Source organism: Mastigoproctus giganteus, chromosome 10, assembly GCF_048544385.1.
Source record: "Mastigoproctus giganteus isolate SK-2022 chromosome 10, ASM4854438v1, whole genome shotgun sequence".
In the NCBI taxonomy this organism is placed as follows: domain Eukaryota; kingdom Metazoa; phylum Arthropoda; class Arachnida; order Uropygi; family Thelyphonidae; genus Mastigoproctus; species Mastigoproctus giganteus.
In genome coordinates this window covers 139,516,872-139,543,740 of record NC_143584.1, presented here as the reverse complement: position 1 = coordinate 139,543,740, position 26,869 = coordinate 139,516,872, and positions in this window count along the sequence as shown.

Below are 26,869 nucleotides of genomic sequence, written 5' to 3'. Positions count from 1 at the left end.
TGACATGAAAACGAAATCCAATCAATTGAAAATAAACTTACTTCATTTGAATTTTTATTAAGTTTGGTCATTTGGTATGACATACTGAATGAAGTAAATATTGTGAGCAAGATATTTAAAAATTCAAATATAGATATCGGTATTGCAAATTCACATTTAAAAGGCCTTTTAAATTTTTTGAACAATATCGTGAATCGGGATTCAAATCTTTAATAACTGCAAAGGAAATAGCTGAAGAATTACAAGTGACATCTGAATTTAAGAATCAAAGAACTGGACGAAAAACAAAGCAATTTTATTAAGAAGGAACCGATCAGCCTATTTCATCAGGCGAAGAATATTTCAGAATTCAATATTTTCTAGTCATAATCGATAGTGCGATTATTTATTTTAAGAAAAGATTGGAAATTTATTACGAACATGAGACATCATATGGTTTTTTATATAATTCGGATAATATTCAAAAACTGACTGAAAACGATCTTCTTAAATGTTGCAAAGACTTAAATGCGATCTTGCAAGACGATATTGAATGCATTGATTTATTTAATGAAATCAAAATTTGTCGTCGAGTTTTGCCTTCCAGGATCACAATATTACAATATTTACTGAAAAATAATTTATTTGAATTGTATCCAAATTTTGTTACTGTTCTGAAAATTATATTAATCTTACCAATTACCGTCGCATCTGCAGAAAGATCTTTCTCAAGATTGAAAATCATAAAAAGTTACTTGAGATCTAGCATTAATCAAGAACAATTTACCTCCTTAGCCATTTTATCTATCGAATCCGAAATAGCCAAAAAACTAAATTATGATGATATTATCAACGAATTTGCTATAAAACATGTAAGAAAATGAAACAAAAATCACATATTATGACCTTATTCGATTAAGTCGCATACCAAATTGTATTTTATAAGTATATGAAGCAATTATTTTTCTTATTTGATTTATTAAAGATTTTTTTTCTGATTGAAATGTTAATTTTATTAAAATAAGTTAATTTATCATTTTCATGTAATCCTTACTAAACCAATTTGTACAATGTAATAAATATCAAAATGCAATAAATTATTTTGTTGTGCGAAATTTGTATCAAGGCCCCGCAAGTCAACTTTGCACCGGGCCCCGCTTCTGTTCGGGCCAGCCCTGCCTGTAATCAAATCATGTTGACTGCCTTGGGACTTGTCGCATAGCAGTAGTTTCCATATCAGTAAGGCCACTGCGGCTAGCATACTGACTACGACCGCTGTTCATCCACACTGCATGGAAAAAGCATGGGTTCGATTACTATCGAAATCGAACCTACCTTGGAGGAATTAGTGGCACTTTTGCATACCATGGCCGAGTTAGGGCGACGATTGCATGAATTTTGATCAAGAGAACTGACTATGAAACACGCATTTCACAGCAATATACACTATACTGATACTTCATGGCATCAGTATACAGATTCTACATAGAAGCTACACACGCAAAGCGAAGTGACAAGTTTGTTTATTGGAGACGGAATTGAACCAAACCCTCTACGGGGAGGGGGAAACATAGCTGTTACAAACATACGGCAGAGTTGGCATAAGCTGGCTCGAGATAACCCTGTCACACACACACAAAAGCTGTACGTGTACCGTATAATATGTTTTTGCATGATATTCCAAATTTTAATGATAACGTCTGATAATGTAAGGCGGGGTTGCCATCAGTTGGCAGGAACTGCCTAGTACAATAAATAAATCAATTAATTAAAAAGTTTCACCCCAGTTCCGCCGCTGTCGTCTTTGATTCTTTTAACTCTAATGGTTCCATTGCTAATGTAAGAACTGCATTAAAACTTCCTTACCTCGCTTGTTGTCCTCAAGGATGATAATCGTTCATATTGCCTGTTCAATTAAGCACTTTGTCATCTTGTCTAAATTCATCACGGTGTCCTCCGTATTAATTCATTAAAGATCGTGAAATTTTCCTTTGTGACTACTAGTAATTTTCACCTTATGAATGACGAAGTCACGAGGGCCTTTTACAACTGCAGATTGTGGCCACGTGCATCCTTCTATGCACGTCATGTGGAAAATTTCTGTGAGAAAAAATAAAATAAAGAAAAACATCAAATAAATACTGGATCTGGCTCACATAATAAAGGCCAACACCTTTTAAGAAGAATTCTAGTCAGACAATTACTCCATAGCTTAAACTGCTCCATTAAAGTAACGGCTTCAGTTTATCACGCCTTTTGGAACTGGTACTAAATCATTTTTATATTGCATACTAATATACATTACTCTATTAAAAATATTTGGACACCTTCACTTTTGGAAAAACCCGAGTTTTAATGCATTAGGAAAATCAATAAGGTGTATGCCCAACCTTTTGTCCCAATGACGGCATCAATCCATTGTGGAACACTTTCGACAAGTTCCGTGTAACAGGCAGCAGGACTTGAGATCCATTCCTCCATCTGTGTAGTTGCCACTTCAACTGTTTAAGACGGCAGTTGTGTCCAGACCCAGCGTTTCAGTTCATTCCGAAAATATTCATTCGGATTGAATTCTGAAATAAGTGGAATGTGGATCGTTTTGTCACTACAGCCAACGATCCGAATCTGAACCACAAGAATCAACCAGCATCCTCTAAATTTCATTACGCTGGCAAATTTAGGTTACACTGGCATTCACCAACTAACATTCAACAGTCTGATATGAAAGTATGCAATGTGACACGTCGCTCCAGAAGACCTGTTTTTGCTGTTCCATGGTCTAAGAGAGAGATGGGCTAAGCGCCTACCAAACGACGTGGGCTGTTCATTGTTGTGATTACTTGTGCACAGCTCCCTAAGTACCGTGGACGCACTTCCTGACACTCCTGTGTACGTGTGGATCTCCAACCTACGTTTTGCAAAGACGCTGCTCAGTCCGTCCGCTCGCTTTCTTCACGGATCAGTAATTCCTCTCTGTAAGTCCCTCCCGCCGCCATCCTGCCTCACAGTTTGTATATACCTACATCGCCCCGTTCTTCCATCTTTTCACTACATTGTCTTCCACGCGCAAAGCAGCATAACCAAAGTTCAAGCGTATGGGTGACAAACTGCTGATCTAACATCCATGATTAAGTCTCTTTCGGAAATCACGAGCACCTTATGGTGATTCATTCTACTTGTTCATCTCGTTTGCACCATGCACTATATTTGAAAGAGTGCCCTAATACTTTTGGTAGGGTAATGTACTCTACAATACTTTATTATGTTTCATTGATTATGCTCCTAGGTCTTTTGCTTGTTTTCCTTCACATGGAAAGAAATATTAGATTATACTGTAATCTGAATAGTCGAAAATACTTCTCTTATCTGGCAGTGATGGAACAGGAATTTTAAAAAAAAAATACATATACCTTATAATTTCAATTACCACATGCTCCCCATTTTTCAAAAAAAAAAAAAGTTTATTTATTATTATTTTAGAATTAGCGTCAAAGTAATTAAGGCTATGTCTTCCAATTAAGGGGCATAATTTGTAAGAAAAATATCTTTATTGTACTGTACAGTACAGATATGTGTAATCCTGTATAATTCATATACTGTAACAGATACGATACATACCCACCACGGCCGAAAGCTTAAAAGTTCTGTTTATACTCCAGCACAACTAAGTTAGTACAAAATTAATTTGTTGAAGGAGGATCCAATAAAACCATGACTTTACGGGGTTACACAAAAGTCACTTTTCCTCCATGGTTACTTTTCTCATAAAGCTAGAGCGAAGGCTCTACTGTCCAAAACCATACAGTCTGCTTGTTCAAGTCCCATCTCAAAGAAAATAAGCTTCATCCAAAAAGCAAATAGTAGTAATAGCAAATGATGCAAAAAAAGTAGGCTTATATAGCCTGCTTTCTTGCATCAATTGCAACAAAAAAAGAAAAATACTAAAATTACTAAAATTATTCTAATAACAGCCTTCATGCACGTTCTGCTTCCGCGTTATCTGAAAATAGAACAATATTTGTACTTTACAATTAATCATTTCGACAATAAATACAATCCATAACCGTATTTAGTGTCATGGGCTTGAATCACTGTTCACACAAATGTCTGTGCATTTGCACTCGTGCTTGATCGTTCGGCTATGTCGGGCCAAATGCATTTCGTGCTTATCCAACGAAAGTTGGTGCTTCCCACTATCGGAAGTAAAAAAAAAAAAAAAAAAAAAAAGGTAAACTGCAGCCATTATCAACCCACTACAGGATGGAAGCCTCCTCAACAATTCACGTTGAGGGAAATGGACCATAATCTGCCACGCTGGTCCAGTGCGGGTTGGCAGATCGACCATATTCAGCAGTCAGGGACTTGAACCCCGGTCTACTCAAGGAGCGTGTGCTACTGCACTGCCGCTCCTGACCACTGGGCTACGGAAAACCCCTATCAAAAGTGGAAGCACCAACTTTCGGAAATAAAAATGCAAAATTTTAATATCCGGTATTTATAACCGTTATTCTTCAAAATTAGAATGAGTATTATTATTTTATTCATTTTTATTAATTATTTATATTTACACGAATCTAAATAAAGTCATATCTTATTAGCATCAAGATTTAACAAATATTAAAGACCGTAAAACTGGTAAAATTCAACTGTAAATTTGTAACGGATTCCAGGCTCGAAAATGAAAAGAATAAAGAAAAAGAACCAACCACTGAACACCAGTTTGGATTGTTCCTTGCAAGGGCGGATCCTGGGGAGAAATAATAGATAACTACACACCTAAAATTATTCTAATAACAGCCTTCATGCACGTTCTGCTTCCGCGTTATCTGAAAATAGAACAATATTCTGATGATGTCCCTCCAACCACTACTGCCACTTTAAAAACAGTTTTTAAGGTGACGGTGCCACCACCCCACAAAAGTTGAGCCTACACTTATTTTCCTGTGCTGTTCCGTCCCCGTAACATGAAAGCTGGATCCACCCTGATTATGTGAGCAGCACTCAGGGCAAAGCCGATAGTTCATTTCTGCTAGGGGCGCAAAAATGAATAAATGATGTTGATTTTATGTTATAGGAAGTGCAATATGAACTGCTTGTCCCAGGAACATTTATAAATAAATTTTCTGTTTATACTCCGGAACGATGACATGGTCAGAGGAATTCACAAGATACAGAGAATAAATACATGAAAGAGCACTGTATTTATCGACTAAGCATGAAAAAATAAAAGTGTAGAATAAATTAACAGATGATAAAAGGGAGCCAAAATTATCGCGGAAGGCGAATGTAGTAGCAGTATTGCATTCCGGAATTAATAAAAATCTGTTGTGTTTAAACGGTACATCGATTATCTTGCCGATGGATATATACTGTAATTCGTGAATGTCGTCACGTGTTATCTCTATCTAGGTATTACTACAGAGACCGTGTTATCTCTATCTAGGTATCACTACAGAGACCGTGTTATCTCTATCTGGGTATCACTAGAGGCAGTGTTGCCCATCATACTGAATGCCGTTAGATTACAGACACCGATCTTCATCTAATATCAGGGCAAACACGACTCGCATATTGGAGATATGAGAGTCGTATTTACTCTGTTTAACTGAAATTGGAGTTTTGGGGAATGTAGACATGATTATCGGTTTGGTTATAAGCAGCAAATAATGAAAGCGAATTATCCCTCCTTTATACGCAAATCTTCTTAGGCCATCCTCTTGCATAAGACTTTCGCCTATAAAGTCCTTATAAATATTATCAATAGTATCTCCATTCATGATGCTGTTGATGACAATTTCCACCCTGTGGTGAAGCTGATGATTACCATATCCCGGACACACACAAATCTTTTTTCTTTTTTTTTTATTTCGAGTTATCTTCCTCCTTATTGGATAGACCTTAGTGTCATCCCTTCATTACACAGAGTATACAAACAGCTGCATCCAAAAATTTTCGTCCATATGTCATCAGTTTAAAAGTACTGAAAAATTGCTTCTCAAACATTTAACTCTGGGATCATGGATGACCAGTCCATTATTCATTACGGCACCAATGCACTATCATGCACCTACACATCTAGACTCACTAGATCAGGTCTGGGAGTCGAGAGAAATCTCCACATTTCTTCGACATCACCGCTGACTTTGACTGTGACAATTAATCCCCGTATCTTTTTAACTCAACTTTATTTGCAATCTGTGGTAGCCTACTAAAGCTTAGTCAGATTGTTGTGTCGTCATATAGTACGCAAATCTTCACTTACAAAACTAAGCTTTAGTCAAGAATTCATGTGTTATTATCCCACAAGGTGGCTTACTTTCCACCACGTTGTTTGCTGCTTTTTTTGTTCCATTCTTTTAGAAAGCTCCCTGTTTCACAACTTAGGCCTACTATACTATTTTTTAACCCTTTTCCCTGATTTCTACCTTTGATGTCAATAGGTATAGGATGAGCTATAAGCAGGAAATATGTTTTAGGCTTAAAACGTTTCTTAAAACATTTTTTAGGCTTAAAAACGAACATTAATGAATTTATGGACTAATAGTTTAGCAGGGCTCGAAATTTAAAATTTGACGAAACGAACGCTCACTAGTTAAATATCTTATTTTTAATAATCCAGTATTCACATTACATTACCGATGAGTATGACAAGCCGGAACGACCTTTTGTGCGCTTCGGTCCATTTTTGAATTCTGATTTTAGGTTATCTGATAACGAGTTCTGCATCTAAGCAAACAAACGAAAAAAAAAATAGAAATAATCAAGTGGAATACAGAATCCTATAGATACAAATTAGGACATCTATGATAAGCCACAATGAGAAAGCAATGGATCTGAATAACGCGGGAATACTGTAGTACACACGTTTGAGTTGACCGGGGTTCGAGGACCACAACCTCTGATACTGAAATTCTCTTGTATTCTTCTCTGATCCTATGTGGCATCCGAGTATAAACAAAGTTTATTTATTCATTCGACATCCTGTTTTCACTCTCAACACGATTGTTCTGTAGGTTATTTTTCATAATAAATTTGTTCTTAGTTATCCTAATAGGGTTTTTTTTGTACTTTAATATCATTTTTAAAGAGCAATTGATTAGCCATCATGCTGGTAGCGAGTTTCATTCCGGGAGTTGCTAGAAGACAGCCGAGAATGGTTTAAAATTTAGTAATCGGTATCACTGCTAGCCTATTCCCTACCCTTCTTCCCAAGACCACATTTCTCTTGTAAGGTACAGTTAGTGTCGCCTTAACCATTGAGCTAAATCAGTGGTTTTCACACACACACTTTTTAATTATAATACCAACGAGATAAATTGGAGAATTTAGAATAAAAGTATTAGGGGTGAAAACTATACTCATTAGTTCAAAGTGCCAAGTATTTAGATAACCTAAGTTGGACTTCTTTGTTGTACCCTATAAATAAACACAGAATATAATAAAATAAAATAGAATAGTAAAATTAAAATAATGATATAGCTAATTATAGATATATGGATACATTGAATGGAACGTTAACTAGGGCTAGCCCACTCAAGGCTCACATCTGGTGAGTATGGGCTTGGCACACCCAGGTTCCTGAGCTAGATATCATCATTCTTCTCTTTCTTAGCGATTCCCTTCTACTTTTGTTTCTCTTTCTCTCTCTTTCTTAGGGTAACTCGGGAATTTATTTTTTGGCTGGTGCAGTATAAGCCTCAAGCTTCCTTGCACCATATAGCTAATAATAATATATCCCATCAATAGCCGCAGCTATCTGTTTCTGTTTGCCAGTTTTTCTATGTTCAAATATACTGAGAATTTACTGTGAATATATAATCAAATTGGTTTAATTACTTTAATATACATTAAATTTAGCAGAAAACTGTCAGAATAACCGCTAGCCCGACAGATAGCAGTGAAAATTAATAATAATAAAATAAAATAATTTTTTTTAAATATATATTTTTTTATAATATAATATATATTATATAACACACACACACACAGAACCGGATCTAACAGGGAGAAAATTGAGTAGGGGTGTCGTTATTTGAAAAAGGTTGAAAAATCACTGAGCTAAATGAATTATACACACCAGAGGAAGGAGTCCAAGGGAGCCTTCCTTTGGTGTGTGTTTCAATATTTTATCTTTTTTTTTTTTTATAAGAATTTCTATTCTTTTATTTATGAACGATAAAACCTATATTCATTTTTAAAATAAGTTTTTAATACTATTCACTAAAACTGTTTCCCACTGACTGTATTGGGACGCATCACGTTATTAGCCATAGGCATCCAAATTTCTTAAAATGGTCCAGGAAAAAAAATAGTTCTGGATTCAGCACTGTAGACGATCGTTGCATCTTGAGCTTTGTTTAAAATATTTTCGTAGTTTTTCGAGTCTCATTTTTAAACAGTTTTCAAAAAAATTCAACAAGGATAGGCAATATTTAAACAAATATATATGCACACGCGAACTAGCCTTTGAGACTATACTACGATAAAAAAAATTCCATGTTTTATCTTTTATCATTAATTTTTTCTGCAACAAGTCTAATGTAAACATAACTTACTTATCGAACAGATAGGAGTTAGCATACCATCAACTATTTGTAGATTCCGCAAAATAGGAATTACCGAAACAATAAACATATAACTGTGCACGCACACATTTCTTTCCGGAACAATAACAGAATGACAATTTTCAATACTAGTTCGTCATTTTGGTAATTGATACAGCAGTGCCATATAACGGCAAGTTCTGAACAACTAGTGAACTTATGTGAAGCAGGGAAATAATAATAATAATAAATAAATAAATATATATTTTTTTCCAATGTGAGATTTTTTTTAACTGTCTCTGGCTAAAATTTCGTAATTCATAATTGCATTGCTCTCCTAAGCATAAACAATGTCTAAAATCTGAAATACATGATTTTAATGAGTTAACATAAAATATTAGTCTGTGTCTAAATATATAATATTAGTCATCTATCTATTCACAGAGCAGTTACTACTCTCTGTATCTATCTATCTATTTGGATGGTGGATATGAGATGGGAGGGTTGCGGTTAGGGAGTAGTAGTTGAGTGTGCATATGAGTGCCCTTGGCACAATATTATATTAGATTTATAATATATTACATCCCCAGGGGCTCTTCGTGAGTATGGGCTGGATAACGTCATCTCTCTCTCTCTCTCTCTCTCTCTCTCTCTCTCTCTCTCTCTCTCTCTCTCTCTCTCTCGGTAATTTATTTTAGCTGGTGCAGCATAAGCCTCGGGCTTCCTTGCACTATAGGGCTAGTAATAACAAGAATAGGAATACAACATATATTCGTATACTGTTAAGTAAACATTATATTTGATTAAATGAGCTCAGACGATTAAAAAAAAAGCTTTTGTCTATTTATTGTAATAGATCAGTAACCAGCATGAGACACTGTCTTATTTCTATAATTACATATGAGTAATTAAATTAATATAAAAAATAATGCAGATTTTATTCATAAGCTCTATTTGGTTCTGGAATCCCAGTGGAGAGGGGGAGGGAAGAAAGAAAGAAACTTTTATTCATAAATTTAATGAGTCATTCACTTTTTAAACAACAGCATTGGGGGCCATGTCCAGTATCCTAAAAGATATATTATTCCTTGGCTTTTACCCGACTGTCTCTGCAGTTTTTTTTTGTTTTGTTATCTTAGTGTTCTGACGTTTGGACACATGCAACTACGAACGTACAGTAATTGTAATGACTATCTTAACATTTTGGAAAACGTTTTTTGGAAGTTGAACAACCGGAACTCTAAACCTATTTTAAAAAGTAAGCTTATTATGCGGAATAGTGTTACACCCACAGATTTTTTTCATCATAATATAGTTTATTTTAGATATGTTTAAGTTATTACTTTGCAGTCGTGTCTGAATGACTACCTTCGAAATCAATGGGATGACTGGTTCCAGTAATAGCGTGTTGTAACTAGGGCCGAATTCAGAAATCCGATATGCTAGCCACAATAATAAAAAGATGTTTAATAAATTATACTCTATATAGAAATAATAATCAAGAATTTTTTCCTAAGATTAAAGATATTAAATTTCGCATATATGCAAGCAATAATCTCAGTGTACAAAGAAACTTCAAAGTTTTGATTTAGCCCGGATTTTTTTGTTCTAAAAAGTTTTAAGTTCTTAGTGTAATAATTGTTTCCTTCAGAGAAAGAAAGCGATTCTCTCAAAACCTTCGAGATGGACAAGGGTTATGATTCTTACCCCCACCCGAAACTGGTTTTTCAGCAAATAATCAACAACACTCCACAATCTGCATTGATTTTCTCAGATCTACAAGAACCTTTGTCTCTCTGCCATATCGTAGACAATGATGCAAAATTCTCTGATTTTAACCCCTTTCTGAAACAAATCCAGTTATATGACTGCTCTCCTTAGGCCGTATTGCGCCTGTCAACAGGCACAATATGGGAACAGGTTGCCCTTGCGCCAGAAAAACCATAACAGTGGCAAAAAAACTAGCCAGGCCGACTACAGAACACATACAATTATTAGAGCCAATATGCTGGTGCTTGCTTATGAAGAAGCAACCAATCAACTAAAGACAAAACGTCGTTGCAGGATTTGAAAATAACACAAATGACTCTTTCTGCAGCAGAGAAATTTGGCTTTTATGCTAATTCGGCCAAATCATGAAACAGTCTCATAAAAATAAAAATCCTCTTTCCTGAAGAATTTCGAAACCAGGAATTTTCTGCACGATATAGAAAGGCCGCAAGGACAAAACGACATGCGGAGCATTACCATAATGGTTGGCTGGTATTCTGTTAAATTTTTTTTAGCGTATCGACTACTTTGGTTATAGTTCGCCAATTCATATGGTTTGTTTGTTTGTTTGTTTGTTATTTGGATTTTAGGAGAATCATCAACTAAGGCCATATTGCTCCGGGGATATGGCGGTGGTCATTCCATGACTTTTTCGCATCCTCCGTATTTGGTGGTCACGGGCTCGAACCCAGTCTAATCAAGAAGCGTGTGCTACGCACTGCTGCTCCTGCCCACCTGGCTACGGAGCCGCAAGTTCATATGGTACTCCAATTTGTACGATCTATAGTTTATTATGTGAGCTCTAGTCATACAAAGTCAAGGGCTCGGAATGCATCAGAGAGCACCGTAACGACGACAATTGGTCACGTGCATAGCAACAGCCATGTACATATTTTCGTAAAATTTTCTATTTCGACCACTGGTGCTGGCTAAAAAAAGATGAAATAACTCGTGAAGGAAGCACTACTCCCTCTGCCTGAGTTCGTTGTTATAACATACTCGTTGAAAAGAGGAGCACTGATACACCATTAAACTAATGCAGAAAATTAATACTACAATTATAATTATCAGGTAGATTAGCTGGGTCGACGTTAATTTGCATTTCGTATGCTACTTCCGTTTATCTTAACTATAGACGGCGGCCCTATAGCTTTTTTAAGTGTGTTAAGGGTTAAGGCTATGAGGCAATTACAGACAAAATTGCATATACTGAATATTATATTTTGTATACTGAAGTATACAAAATTCAGTATACGAAGAAAAACTATACGAAGTTTCCAGAGACAGACTAACTCAGCTAGTTAAAAAAAAAAAACAAAGCCCATAACAGGAATGTTATTTTTGGGTTTAGTTTTTAGGTTATTTTTCATTTTGGATGCGGATCGTATAGGTACATCCGTTCACTTTTGGCTGAACAGCGATCAACAACCGAAAGATGATCATTTTGAAGTTCACAAGTTTCCTGAGGTCGTGGTGATTGTGGGTTCCTGTCTTTGATTTCATTTATCGTGAAAGTGGCACTCTTCCTTTGGCGAGTATGAGCGTGCGTCTCCTTGTGTGGTGAGAATCGTGGATTTCTACTGCTATGGTTGGGTGTTGCTTTCTTGTTTTTATGATTTCATTTTATTTTTAATGTTAGGGTATCGTTATACTAAGGTAGCAGAATCGCATTTTGCCAAGCATAAACCTAATTGTTGCATTAATTTTTTTCCACATTAGTTAGCGGTATATTAGCGTTCCTTTTTTCTACAATCGTATTGGAGACATAACCACGTAGGTCTTTATAGTAGAATAGCTTCTTACGTCATGGCAGAATCTCAGAGAGAGATCCCCTCTGATGATGTATAATTTATTTTTTTCTCATAATTTGGAGAAAAGAATATCAGTTTATATAGATACCCTTTTTTGTGTCTAAAAATGCTTAGCATATATCATATGAAGTGATGTATAGGACTAAAGCTATGTGTACTGAAAACAGTAAAGCCGTTCTTAGAGGAATCATACTGCGTGTTCACCAGTGATAACTGAAACTTCTCACTTGCCGTAAGTCAGTTAATTTAGCAGGCGTTTGTTCTATGTAAGTTTATTATGTCAAATCGAGATGTACGTACATCTATTGACAAGAGGCAGATATTGCCGAGCAGTTAAACGAGAAGATAGTACAGTAGTACATACGTTTACGGTGACAGTTTTCAAGCCTACATGACTGCTACCTACATTGTTGTCCTTGTACACTCCTCTGCCCTTTTATAGTCTTCCCATATTATTAACAGCAAAATTATTTTATATGTGTGTTTCATCCTGATTACACCACATGACTTCAGCTCTGACAATCAACTAGTGGCAAAGATTTAAAAAAAGGAAAAACTATACTCAAATACTGGCTGTACTTCATGGTTGTTTGTTTGGGGATTTCTTAGGCCCATTGGCATCTATGGTCATAGTGCGCCAATACTTTATGGTAATCCATGCATGCACTTTAACATAATATAGCAACCATATATTTACTGTAATGGAACATGCGTACTTGCCTTATTTATTTATGATATAGCTTCTTCTTCAGTAGTTTAATTTCAGGCGTCCTAGTCGGATGCAGTGCTGCAATAGGCGATTTTGGTAGTACACGAAAAACAATATTTAAATGAAAATTCCCACATCCAGTTGAGAGCGAACTAACACACTCCAGTAAAGCCTCTCTGTACGGAAAAACTATATATATTCTGCACAATTTTCTTGCAAGTCATTCTTTACCGGGATGTTCAATAATCAGACGTTCTCATTAGAACTATTTTTATGGATAAATAAAGTAGTTATGCAGCTGTATTCAAAACTTGGAAAAATTTAATTATTCTTAAAAAATATTGGAATTGTTTAACTTGACAAATACATTCTTCTTTGCGGCAGCCATATTGGTCCAGCTAGAAGCCTACTCTGTGGAGAACAGACCTTTCAAGATAGCGTTAATCTGCTTCTCTTCTATTTTTTTTTTTTTTTTTTTATGAGAACCCCAAACACGAGAGGTATTAGAACCTATAGTACTTAGTACCGTGCTTGGGTTGAATTTTACTGCATATGCAATAAAGTTACGATTGTATTGCTCTTTCTGAGATTAGTTATCTATTCATTAGAGCACAAGCCTTGGAATTCCCCGAAAATATCATCATTCTTGAGTGTCGTAATTAGATTTCATTTATGTTATCTACTCTTTTTGAGTAATTGAAATGTTAAGAAGCTTGTCTTTATGTATTTGCCTCTCTATATACCCATGCAATTTTAAATTTGGTCTCATGTGAGCTAGGAGCAGATATTTTACTATATTCTCTTCTGCTTTAAAAGGAAGAGCGGTTTTTAAAAGACAACAGGGTGACTCTGGACTCCATTCTCAAATCAGAGGAGTCGGAGTCCAGAGTCACTTCAATGATCAGCACATGCACAATACGTACGTAAATTAATCATGTAATTGTCGACAGATTTTTTTTTTTTTTTTTTAATCTATTGATAAATTCCCTTAACGTTGGAAAAATATAGTGGCGCTCGCTATACTGAAAGGGTTGAAGACCTCTGCCGTAAACTCAAGGTTTATAGTGTAACTTGTTTCAGATTGACATAACCTGACAGGAACCTGCTCTTCCTTAAATTAATGATACAGTCATTGAAATAAAGGGGCGGGGAGCTCTCAAAGAATATGAACAGTAAACTGAAACTCTACTGCTCTTAATTTCTGGAAACTAAGAAAGAAACATTAAATAACCATTAAAGAGTACTGCCATAATTATTGCCATCGGTTTCAGTGAGCCAACAAATTATATCTCAGCAATTCGCACTGACATTTCAAAAGGCATATTAAAATATAAATGCATTCAAGTAGTGGAAACGTGAATTCTGAAGAATAACAATATGAAAGTTTTGCTGATGTCCAAAAATTTCATTAGTGATGAACAACAAATTTTTAAGTTTCAAAACAACGGCTGATGACACCCGACAAGACTGTTGAAAATATCGCAGAAGAAACGATTATCAACCAATCATATGCAAACCCAACTATGCTTAAAAGTACTTAGTTTTGATGAATCAAGAGTTTTTCAATTACACTTAACTTCACAAATTTACAGACTAATGAGAATATGTATTCAGTTCGGTATTATATATAAATATAACGCATGCAAACAACAAACCTATTTGAGTCTTGTTCCTTCCAAGTATATAAACATCTTGCAAGACTGAAGATTGCACAGGCGATAAATAAGCATGGAACTGACTATAAATGACACTTTTAAATCAGAACCTTTCAGTAAATGAATAATCAAACTGAAAAATAGCATCATCGCACAAAACATCGGATGCAAATGCAGCAAGTTTCAAGCAGTACTCAATCTGCTAACTAACCTGAGTGATGTCCAGCGATCAGTCTTTTTAAGGACGTGATCAGAACAGAAGAAAACAGGTGGATTTCGGTTTTTATACATATTGCGTTAATAGTTTTCTGTGAATCTGGAGTGTTTGATCTTCATTCAGACCACAGCACTTTGTTCATTGACGGTACAAATGGAAAGGGGAGCAGACGTGATTACACCTCGATTGTATAAAACAGACCGAATGCAGACACGTGACAGTACTCGGTCTAACGGAGATAGTAGGTATGATGGCCCTAGGGAGCGTATTCTGACATGGGTTCTTGTTTATGCCCCGACACGATCGTATTTAGTAGTCACGAGCTTCAATCACGGTCCACTCAATGAGCGTGTGCTACTGTACTTCCGCTCCTGACCACTCTGCTACGCCGGTTGTTAGTTTTCCACATAAGCTATATAAGGGCATATTGCTATTTATTTAAATTGTATCTCTTACCCATACCCAGGTTTCAATCGATTATATGCAAGGATGAAACATTCGTTTCAACCTGCTAAGCTTCCAAACACAGCTTAACGACAGAGGGAAAGATGAGTGAGAGAGACCGGTAAAGTTGTCCGTTGAAAAGAAAATGGAGCCACACTCTGCCTTGAACTGGGCATTTGGAGGGTTTCTTTGTCGCCGTTTTAATTTCGGAATAAAGAACACAAATCTCAAAAAGGCTTCTGACAGACAGTAGAAGAAAGCAAAAAGGAAACAGACACGAGACGAGAAAACGCAACATGAAACAGAAGAGGCTGAACTCTTATTAATATCAGTTTTGTCTCCAGAGTGGCAGATCTACTACTTCAGTTTCGACCCGTTGGGATGTCATCGGTGTGTACGTAAGACGGTCCGATGAACTCAGTGATGAATTTTATATTCGCAATGTGATATGGTGCAGTAAGTAAGTAAAACAAAAGTAAATTTAGGGCAAAAGCCACATACTATGACAGCTACAAAACATTGTATAAGTAGGGCAAAGCCGTGTACTATAAGTAGCAATGTGCAAACTAGCTTTGCTACTTAGTGCAACGATCTCATATTGGACTCAGGGGAGGTACCCATAGACTGGAAATGTGCAAATGTGACCCCAATTCACAAAGGAGGATCAAAGGCTGACACAAGTAATTATAGACCTGTGAGCTTAACTTCTGTTCCAGGAAAATTAATGGAGGCACTGGTTAAAGAAGCACTGCAGGATCATTTAGACAAGACTTCAGTTATAGCTCAGACACAGCATGGTTTTGTTAAGGGGAAGTCTTGTTTGACCAACTTGATTGGATACTATGATGCAGTCACAAAAGAACTGGATGCAGGGAATAACTTTGATATTATATACTTGGATCTTAGAAAGGCTTTTGATACTGTTGCACATGGAATACTGCTACACAAATTGGAGCAGTGTGACATTGGAGGCAAATTGCTGCTATGGATAAAGGGGTGGTTGAGGGGGAGAAGACAGAGAGTGGTAATCAATGGACACTGCTCATCGTGGACTAATGTTATTAGTGGAGTCCCTCAGGGCTCAGTGTTGGGTCCATTATTGTTTTCTGTATTTATAAATGATATTGATGATGGTATATCAAGCTTAATGTCCAAGTTTGCAGATGATACAAAGGTTGGCAGGGTAGTCAAGGACACTACTGACACTATGCTGCTGCAACAGGATCTGGAAAGGTTGAGCAGATGGGCTGAGAGGTGGCAAATGAAGTTTAACATTGACAAATGTAAAGTACTACACATGGGAAACAGCAACCCCAGAGCAACGTATCAACTCTGTGGTACTACACTGACAGTGGTAGAGAATGAAAGGGACTTGGGGGTGGTTGTGCAGGCAGATATGAAGTTCTCTGAGCAGTGCAAACGGGCTGCAAGAGTAGCTCATGGAGTATTGTCAATGATATACAGGAATTTTTCTAGCAGGGATAAGGAGGTGATTATTCCATTGTATAAGGCAATGGTCAGGCCACACCTAGAGTACTGTATACAGGTCTGGAGGTGTCATTTCAAGAAGGATGTAGAGCTGCTGGAACGAGTACAGAGAAAGGCAACAAGATTAGTGAATGGAACAAAAGGGTGCTCTTACGAAGAAAGGCTTAAGTTTTGCAAATTACAGTGTCTGGAGACTAGGCACCAGCGAGGTGATCTGATAGCGGTGTATAAAGCCTTGAATGGTTTAAGCATGCTCAATGCTGATGGGATTCTTCCTCTAGCTCAGAAAAATCACCTGAGAGGGCATAAATTCAAATTGAGGAAAGACAGATGTAGGATAGACGTGCGGAAATTTGCCTTTAGCCAGCGGGTGGTTGGTTGGTGGAACAGACTTCCATCCCTTGTGGTGGAGGTTGATAGCCTAAATAAGTTTAAGGCTCAGCTGGACAGGTATTTTGAACGAACAGAGGGGTGAAGTGGAAGTGGGTTTTTTTTTTTTTTTTTTTTTTTGGCTGATGCTGCATACGCTTGCTTTCTTGCATCAAATGCCTCTACTAATGCTAATGAAGGTACTTCCCATGGGTGACTTGATATTGCATCCCACATACATAGACGTACCTTATCACTGAATTCTTGTCAAGTCTTCACAGTGTCTCCAGTCGTAGCCGAGTGGTCAGGCACCCTCGCGCTTGACCACTCTGCTACGGCTGCAGAGGCACACGTGCCTCGAGTGACCGGGGTTCAAGCCAGTGAACGCTGAATATGGTGCTGTTTCTTGTATTCTCTATCTTGTGAACTCCTCTGACCGTGTAATCGTCCCAGAGTATAAATCGAAAATTTATTTATTTTACTTACCCAACCTATGAGATCCAAAAAAAGGATCTAAACCCGAGTATCAGCAATAGCATACACTTTAAATAAATAGCAATAATATACTTCTCCAGTAGAGCAGTACTTTTAATTTAGAGTGGTGCAACACCAAGGATAACTAGTGAAGTGTCTAGTGTCTCCACAATGAGATCATTGCAGTTAGTTTTACAGATGCTAACAGTTTGTAGATTGCTACTTAACAGAATGAGACTACGCCCTATTTGTACAATAATGTTTTATAAACTCGTGGCACGAGGCCTTTATCCTAAATTCGCTTCACTTTTAGTGTTTATTAAAGTCGTTACAAATCTCTAAGCAGGATGTACGACATTTGGATATATTCATTGATTACAATGTTGAGACCTGTCAGAATATATCTGACAAACTTCACATGACAAAATTTCACTAATGGACTCGAGTTGAGACTTGGATCCATAGCATTTCACCACCAATGGCATTCTATTGTTGCCTCAATGTTTATAGATTCCTCTAAGAGGACGTATTTCAGAAATTAACATATAGGATTTTTTTGGCCAATTGCCTTAAGTTTGGATTCAATTCTTTGGCTAATTGAATTATACCAGACTGATACCTACTTCCCCTGAAAGTACACCTTTAGGGTCATCGTTTTCCTTAGAAAGGAAAACGACATTAACATTTCATTCATTAGCCTTTTGAGATATATTTCAGAAATTGTAATAAATGTGAAATTCATATAGCTTTTTTTGAATCCCAGTGATTAATATTCACATAAGAAAATACATTGTGTCCATTAACATCAATATTTTCTAATTTCCGTATTAAATGAACTGTGTTGTCGGCACCCAGATCAAATGTAATGTAGAAGGGTCATTACATGGAATCGAACATTTTACATAAATGTCTTTTTTTTTCACAACAATACATTGTACACTGGGTGTATAATGTACTGTTGTGATCCCTAAATCTATACTGCATGTATGCTTTGTAGAATGTAGACAACTGACTGCGGTGATGTTCCTAAGAATATACATGTAATATATTCTTAGGAATCACTGGGTATTGAGTGGTTAGATTCAGGCACTACTTACTACTTCCAAATTGCATCAGAAAAAAAAAAAAAATCCATGTTTTTTTGGAAGGGTAGAAATATCAATAAATACGATGAAGAGAGCGTCAAGTGTACATATGCTTCGCTTATTTATCATGCTCTCTTTCTAAGGTACATTTATTTTACCCCAAGACACTATGGGTGCGCTTTCTTGTCCATATTAACAGCCACATTAAGTTAGTTGTTTGGTATTTTTCCTGACTTGGGGCATTATGGCCTAAACTGCCAGTAACCTTCAGTTGCTAGCATGGTGTGTGACGAAAGCCACTTTAAAAAAAAGAAATAAAAAAAAAAAAAAGGTCTCTTATTTTTTAAATCTGGAAATAAAATAAAATCCTCCCGTGTACCTTTCCCTATCAACATTTTAAGTAGTTATACTGTATTTTCTGTTTCATTTTTAATTTAATCTGAATTATGAGACATTAAATTTTTGTTAGCAAAGCACCGGTTTCAATTCAGTAAAAAAAAGACAAATTATTATTATTATTTTTTTTTTTCATAATTAAAGCAAGGGTTTGCGAAACGACAAGCAAGATCTACACTTGGCAGAAAAGGCACCTTAGTACCGAATAGAGTCCACACGAGTGTCTTGGTTACAATTAAGGGTCCGAGTGATAGAAGGTGAAACACTAAATCACCAACCGACTTTGAGTTTGCGCTAAGACTAATTGCAGTGAGTGGAACACTAGTTTGCAGGAGAAGAAAAAAAATAATACACACACACAATGTATATTTTGCATGCAACCCTTCGCCCAAGAAACATGGCCAAGGTGTTAAAAAATAATAATAAAATAAAATATTTGAACTCGTGTCTTTTTCACACCGTACTTTTAGAAAAGTCCTAACTTCTCATTCTGCCTCTTAGAATATTTTGCAGTTCATTTGTTAAGGAGCTATGAATTGTTTTCCTATCCAAAACCTAAAATTACATTCCTGGGTCCACCAGTGGTCAAATTCCTAATCAAATTGGCTTTCGATTATACAATTACATTTTTTTTAATAATCAGTATACAAAGGCATACACATAAAAATTTCCAGTCACGTCAGCTTTCTTATGCGATATTACGAGTATACTTACTTACTCTCTCTCTCTCTCTCTCTCTGTAACGTAAAACTAGGTAAATATAAATTTTGCGAAACGACAAGCAAGATCTACACTTGGCAGAAAAGGCACCTTAGTACCGAGGATTCGATTAAAAAAGAAAAAAAAAAACACTGTGTAATCCATCAACGAACCGTGACAAGGAAAGAAAAGCGACTAAAAATATCCAAAACTAGGAAATTTTCTGCTGATCTATCAGTGATATTGTATTACTGATATGAATATCGTTTACATAATGCAGACACGAAAATATGCTTTCTGATACTACATAGAGTAGCAATACAGAGTCAAAATAAAATTTAAAATTGGCAAGATGCCAGTGATATTACTGTATCAATTTCTTTCCTCGTTGGATATCATATTTACGCAGATTAGGAATGACACCAGAAGAATTTATTGGCCTCAGGCGCTTTTCTTCTTTCATTTTTAGTTATTCATGTTACCCGAGCTTTGACTATTAAGGGTAACTGAGGAAAATACAATCTGCTATGGCCCCTGCTACTTTTCGCTATAGTTAACATGGACTATTCAGATTATAACAACGTTTTGAAGTTCCAATATTTTTCATTCACAACTAGCACTGAAACAATCCATGCTAGATTATGGCCAAAATACATGTCTAACAAGGATATTTGACTTATGGTGAAATGTTAAATGCACACTTTTTTCCCTTAACGTTTTAATTAAATTAATATTATTTTACTTATATTACAAAATTATATTAATATTATAATTTAATTGCTGGTACATATTTGGTACGTAATTGAGAACATCTGGACTAGATAAACGTTTTGTTCTCATTCTATGCTGTAACAATAGAATTAAGAACAGTAAAGAATTAAGAACAGTAAAGAGAGAGCGCTTTTAGGTACAGACGGTATAAATTAGTAATATCTGCTGGTACAAAACAGAATAACACGTAAAAGTTTGTTCGGTTCATATGCTAAACAACCATCTGCTCGAAACATTAACCTTGAGATCATTACGTTCAAAACAAATAAATTTCCTGTTTATACTCCGGGACAACCATGCGATCAGGGGTGTTCACAAAATAGAGAGAATACTAGAAACGCACAGTATTTAGCAGTCACGGGTTTGAACCTCGGTCACTCAAGGCATGTGTACTTATGCATCTCGGGCCTGACCACTCAGCTACGGCGGCCACATCATTGACAAACACCAGCTTCATGATGGTCAGCTTCTTTATCTTAAAACATCCATCAAGGAATTATTTGCTACTTTCACTATTCGATACGCAATACTTGTCACAGTTTAAATTCTTCAGTGGTACATCAAGGCAGGTTTTTTGCCATTGGTTGGCTGGGACCGCTCTAACTAATAAATATCAATCTTCAGCGGTACATTCGAAACTTAAGTGAAGGACCATACCTGAAGAATTCAACAGATGAGCAGATTCAGTGCTTGGAAAACTTCCATTTGTTTATTTAATATGTTGTTACTTCATTCTCTTTATGTATTCACTTTCAATCGGCATGATAGGCGTAGTCGAGTGGTCAGTGGAAAAGTACAGAGTCAACCTATTCTTCATGTTCTAATCCATGTAATACCACAAAATACGACAACGTTCTTGTGCTCTATCTTGTAAACTCCTCTGACCCCGTGTGGCGTCTCAAAATGTACTGTAAGCAGAAAATTCCTTTATTTTTATTTAAGTGAAAACTAAATATTTTCCAGTTCCCGATTAGGTCCACTGAAAAGGCTTTTCTGCCTTAACGGGAAAACAACGTAACTATTACAAAACGTGTCCCGAGAGCCTTGAAGAGGTTGTATGTGGCTAAAGCATTTGAGGATCAAATGAAAAAAAATTAAATTTTTCATAATACATTTATTTCGATTTCAATTACAAATTATGCATAAAAGGTTGTCACAAAGATGGCTTCCATTTTGCTGCTGGCTGCGTCCTACTGCAGACATTTTCCATAAACAGAGCCAACGTAGTCTCATCTGTGTTTGTAATGTCTTCGCAGATCGTACTTTCTAATGTTGCAAGATTCATTGCCTCATGTCTAAACATCCTATCAATCAAATATCCCCAAAGGAACCAATTGTGGATGAGCACAAATCGTACACCTTGTCGGTCAATTGATGTCACCAGACCGAGAAATAATTGCTTTGTTTCAGAACGGGGGGGGGGGGGCAAATCATTGTTTTCTTTCTGTGTTTGTGCCATGGCACAAATATGTACATGATATTATGTACAAATATCACAATATGTACATGATATGGTGAACCAAAACGACGTTCCGGCCATGATTTAAATATTTCTGGACGACTGTTATAGATTCCTGGAGCTCTCCATACTCAAAATTTGGCTGTTCATAAATTCGTTAAAATGAAATGGGCCTCACCCATTCATTAGTAATTTATTTTGAAAATCTTCCTTTTCTGTGTAAATCCAAAATCCCATTAGCATGTTATCTGATTCTTAAAATTCAAATGTAATGAACTTTTGGGAATGCATAAATGCTGGCACAACAGTAATCAACATTTACCACCAACTTACCAATAAGTTAATGCTAAGTTGGGGAATAATTAAAATCCTGGGTATGCAGAATTATTTTTGGCATGTGCACAGTGTCGGCGTCAGAAAAGTTTGGAAAGCACTGTTGTAGAGCGATAAACTTGGCAGTTATTATAAAGAAATATTGGTGGCAACGGCCCCAAGCATACGCTCATAATCGGAAGTGTATTATATCTGTAGAAGTGTGTTCACCCTGCTGAAAGGCCTGGAATAACTCATGGAAAAAAATTCTGTCAATTCCCTGAGGTCGGGATAAATACATCCTCAATTGAACAGGACATCAGAAATTCCATCAGTTATCGACGGTTGGTTCATTGTTGCAGGACCACTAGCAATTTATTGTAAATAAATTATTTATTGTAAACTCCACTAACCTGGTGGTCGTGCCCGAACTGAACGTAGCAACTTGGACCATATTGCCCCGTATATAATGTATAAGTTGAGTGTGTTCTGTAGCCGATTTGCTGGACAAATAGCCAGTTTCCGGGAGAAAACACCACGCTATCCTCGTCTGAGACTGACGGCGTTCTGTGAAAAACCCATAAAAGTTCCACTTGTTATTGACAGGATTCAAACTTAGGTCTTTTCCACCCGGTGTGGAGAGGAAGGTGATTATCCCAATTGTGCTACCCATCATCGAGGAATCGAACCCAGACCTCTCTAAACGAGTGGCAGAAGGCGATGCCGACTTAGCTGCCACAAGGGACTGGCTTTATTAATATAGATACCCACAAGACCATGTTACCGCTGTCCTAGTTTAATAATCTTGCCATTTAGGCTTGACGAAGTCGAGTGGTCAGGAGCGAGAGTGCAGTAGCAAGCGCTCTTTGAGTGGACCAAGGTTCAAGCCCGTGGCTGCTGAATACGATTAACGTTTGTATTGATGATTTATTGTAAAAACTCCACTAACCTGGTGGTCGTGCCCGAGTATAAACAAGAATATAAATAATGCTACAGTAACGAACGTAAACCAAATGTGGATACAAACAAGCCGTGATCCAACAATGACACGACATAAACCCTTACATGTCCTTACAACAATGACACGACATAAACCCTTATCGCTATCATTACTCTGCATAAAACAGGTACGACAGGAAATAGTTTTAGAACTTTGCAGCCGTTGGATGTTGTCACTCTTCACAAGGATTTCTCAAACAGGGGTATGATGGAATTGATTCGGTTCGCGAGAAATATTACTTTTATTTATTACTTTCTTTTTGATTTTACACAAAAAGGGGGGAAAGTGCTTGAAAGGTCCATTTTCAGCCCGGATGTATTTCTCATATCAAAGAATAAATGATTCTCACACACGGTGTGGATCCAGAAAGGACGATCGCTCCTTCCTAGAACCTGAATAAATTGGGAAAAAGTGTTTTTTTTTTTTTTTTTTTTTTTAGATTGTACGATTACTATTCATGTTGTATGTATAATACATAAAGACCTGTTAAAAATTCGAGATAAATTCCAACTTAATTTTCGTTGACATATCATCATCGTTATATCGCCAGCCCATATAAAAACAAACAGCCTGGATTTGTCATTGTTCCCATAGACAATGCACCTACTGTGGAGACGCAACATATAGTCCTTCAACAGCGTGCTGAAGTAACTTGTCCTTAATCAACACGTGCGGCAGGCTGAAGAGATACGCCGCATCATAGTACAATTGTACTTGGGCTCAGTCCTGGAATGGAGTATTTTCTATGCAGTTATACTTGGGCTCAGTCCTGAGGTTAAGGGAAGCCAGGTGCGAGAATTAATATTCAGAGAAAAACACATCAAGTAACAGTTCTCCTTACCCAGATTGAGAAGGGGTCCTTAGTTTGTATTTAGGGCCCTTTTCACTATCACTCTGATTGTATTTCCTTAGAAATCACTTGTTCATCGCCTGCATCCAAACTCCAGGTAGACGTTTTGAGCACTGGGAAATTTTTGTATTAAAAAGCAAAATAGTAAAGAAATGTAATAAATTAAAAGATTTAGTGCTTCTTACGAGACCATTGAAATTTCAAGAAGCTGCTTCAATTCAGGGAGTAGGTGTTTTCAGATCATGTTCATAGGAACTGAACTTCGTTCTTTATTGTGATCCCCAATATACTTCAGAAGTCTCGCAGAACAGTTTTAAATCACCCTATACAACGTAAGTATACACTTAGTAGCCAGTTTATTAGGTTGCCGTTTTTTTTTTTTGTTTTTTTTGTTTTATGGCGCATTAGCATCTAAGGCCATATTGCACCAAGTCTAGTTTATTAGGTAGCACCTCCCGTAGCCATCAGAATAGTCTCAAACCGTCAAGACAGGACTGCACGATGTGGTGAAAGCGTTCCACAGGGATGCTGGCTCATGCAGACTTAATGGCATCAAGCATTTATCTTTCAGACTGGGATGCGACGGATAGACAGAGGAACGGGAGAAGGAAAGTGGAGAGTCTCTGACATTTAAATAGTTATTCGGTCTTGTACTCAGAAGCGCCCTTAGACCAGCTGCTGACAAGTGGTTCCCTTGGCGAACTGTGCAATCAGATCCTTGCCCCGTCCCAACGGCAGATATAAGCTGAGGTTTTTTGACGCCATAGGAGATCACCTAGTTTGCCCATACCTATATACTTCTTAAAGTGTAAGATCAAAACGATAAATTTTATCCTCTGCGTGAGGATCATGTACTTCTCTTAACTAAAATGTACTATTTTGTGTTGAGAAAATCGATTTATCTTGTCCTGATCCCATTCTTCCACCAGCGCCAACTTTAGCTCACCAAGCGACCGAGGAGTTGGCTGTCGGCGTGCAATGCGACACCCAAGGGCGTCCCACACATGTTCGATCGGATTTAAGTGTAAGTGTAAAGTAAAGTGTAAAGTGTATTCGTGTCAAACGGCACCAGGGGTTTTCCCCCATCTCCGCGTAGTATACATTGTCATGTGAAACAGAACACTGTTGAGGCCAGAGATTTAAAAGTGTGTGGATATTGTACATGTGTACTGTCGTGTACCGTTGTTCATCTGGTCATTTAGCCGCTGGACCCCTACTGAGGCCCAACGTTGCCCACACTTGGCCCCGTGGAGGCAGACCAGGTACACCAGTTTTACAATTATTTACTCTGGCAGGCCCTGCCACCTAATTTCCTGAGATTTCAGTGGCTAGGACCTATGTAAAAAAAAAAAAAAAAAAAAAATGGGGTAGACGCTAGAGGTTTAGGTAAGGCCGAGATAGGTTTTAAATGAAGGTTAGGTTAATTTTTTACATTGAAATTTAGCAGCATGCAGTGGGACATTCACGGTCGGTAAAGGTAGAGTGGGGGAAGACTGAAGATTGGGGGGAACAGGTAGAAGTATGGGAACGAAAGAGAAGGCGATCCCAGGAGTGTCAGTGGAGCAAGCCCCACCAGGGAGGAAAGGGGGGGACAGGGGGGGATGAGACAGAGGCCTATCTCTTCCCCTTCCCTGCCTAGGGATGGGGTTTTAAAAGTGAACTGGGCAAAGGTGCCTAGTTTAGAACGCCAGGCGGCGTGCTGAAGCAGAGCTGCTGTGGTCATGTGGTCCAGTCATTGCGTCGCACATGGGAGAAAGAGTCCCGTCCAGAGAGAGATCATTGTCTAGTAGGAGTCCGCATATATGGTGTCGGATCGTCTATCATTTGCAATGGATGTTCAATCCTAGGAGACAGGGAGAGTGAGGTCCCACCATAACGGCCATAGTCTGGTTCAGTTTGGATGCTCATCTGCAGGGAGCCCTGGGCTAATGGCGTGCATTATTGATTGCAATTTGTGTTCTCCTTCTTGCAAATAAGTCTTGTGCAAATTTGGCGAGCGCACTATATTCATCGAAGCTGTCCAGGAGATGGTGTTCCTGGTCCTGAGGTAAGTAAGTTAGTCTGGTGATTAAGATTCCGCGTAGGTCGTCGTACAGTGGACATTGGTGCATCAAATGTTGCCAGCTCTCGCGTTCCCCACATGGACAATGTGGGTCCTCCACAAGCCGAAAGGCTGCAAGTTTTTCATTGAAAGGGCCGTGACCCGTCAGGAGGTAAGTGGAGTGCAGTCCTGGGTGGAGCCAAGGCGGTGATTTAGGGTACACTTTGTGTATTTCCGGAAAAAATTTCCTTGTCACTTCTCCTTTGGTACTGTTTGTCCAGCGGGTTTGCCACTCTTGCTTTAGATGCCCTAATAATCGGGTTTTTTCTGTCTTTCTGTCATTTGTAAGTTCGATGGTGTACCCCATGAATGTGACGGGCATCCCTTTAGATAGGTAGTATGACAGGCCACACCTGACAATCTCCAGGTCCAGCGGGAGAACCCCCGCCAGCACCTGGAGCGCATGCGTACTGACAGTCCTGCATGCGCGGGTTATTGTTAGAAGGATTGATCTCTGGATTGAATCAAGAATTCTTTTATTTACGGCCATGGCTGTCTTGTGGATTTAAGTGTAGTGATCATGCTGGCCATGGCAGTCGTTGGATCTCTTCAGTTTCAAGATATTCCTCCACCACAGCTCTATGTGCAATGGCGTTGTCGCCCCTGAAAAGTAAATCTGGGCCAACTGCATCCATAAAAAGTCGCATTAGGGTTCGAGGATCTGAAACAAACTTTCAAAAACATGAAGAGGGAGGCGGCCGTTGATCATTATTCCGCCGCATACAAGAACACCGCCG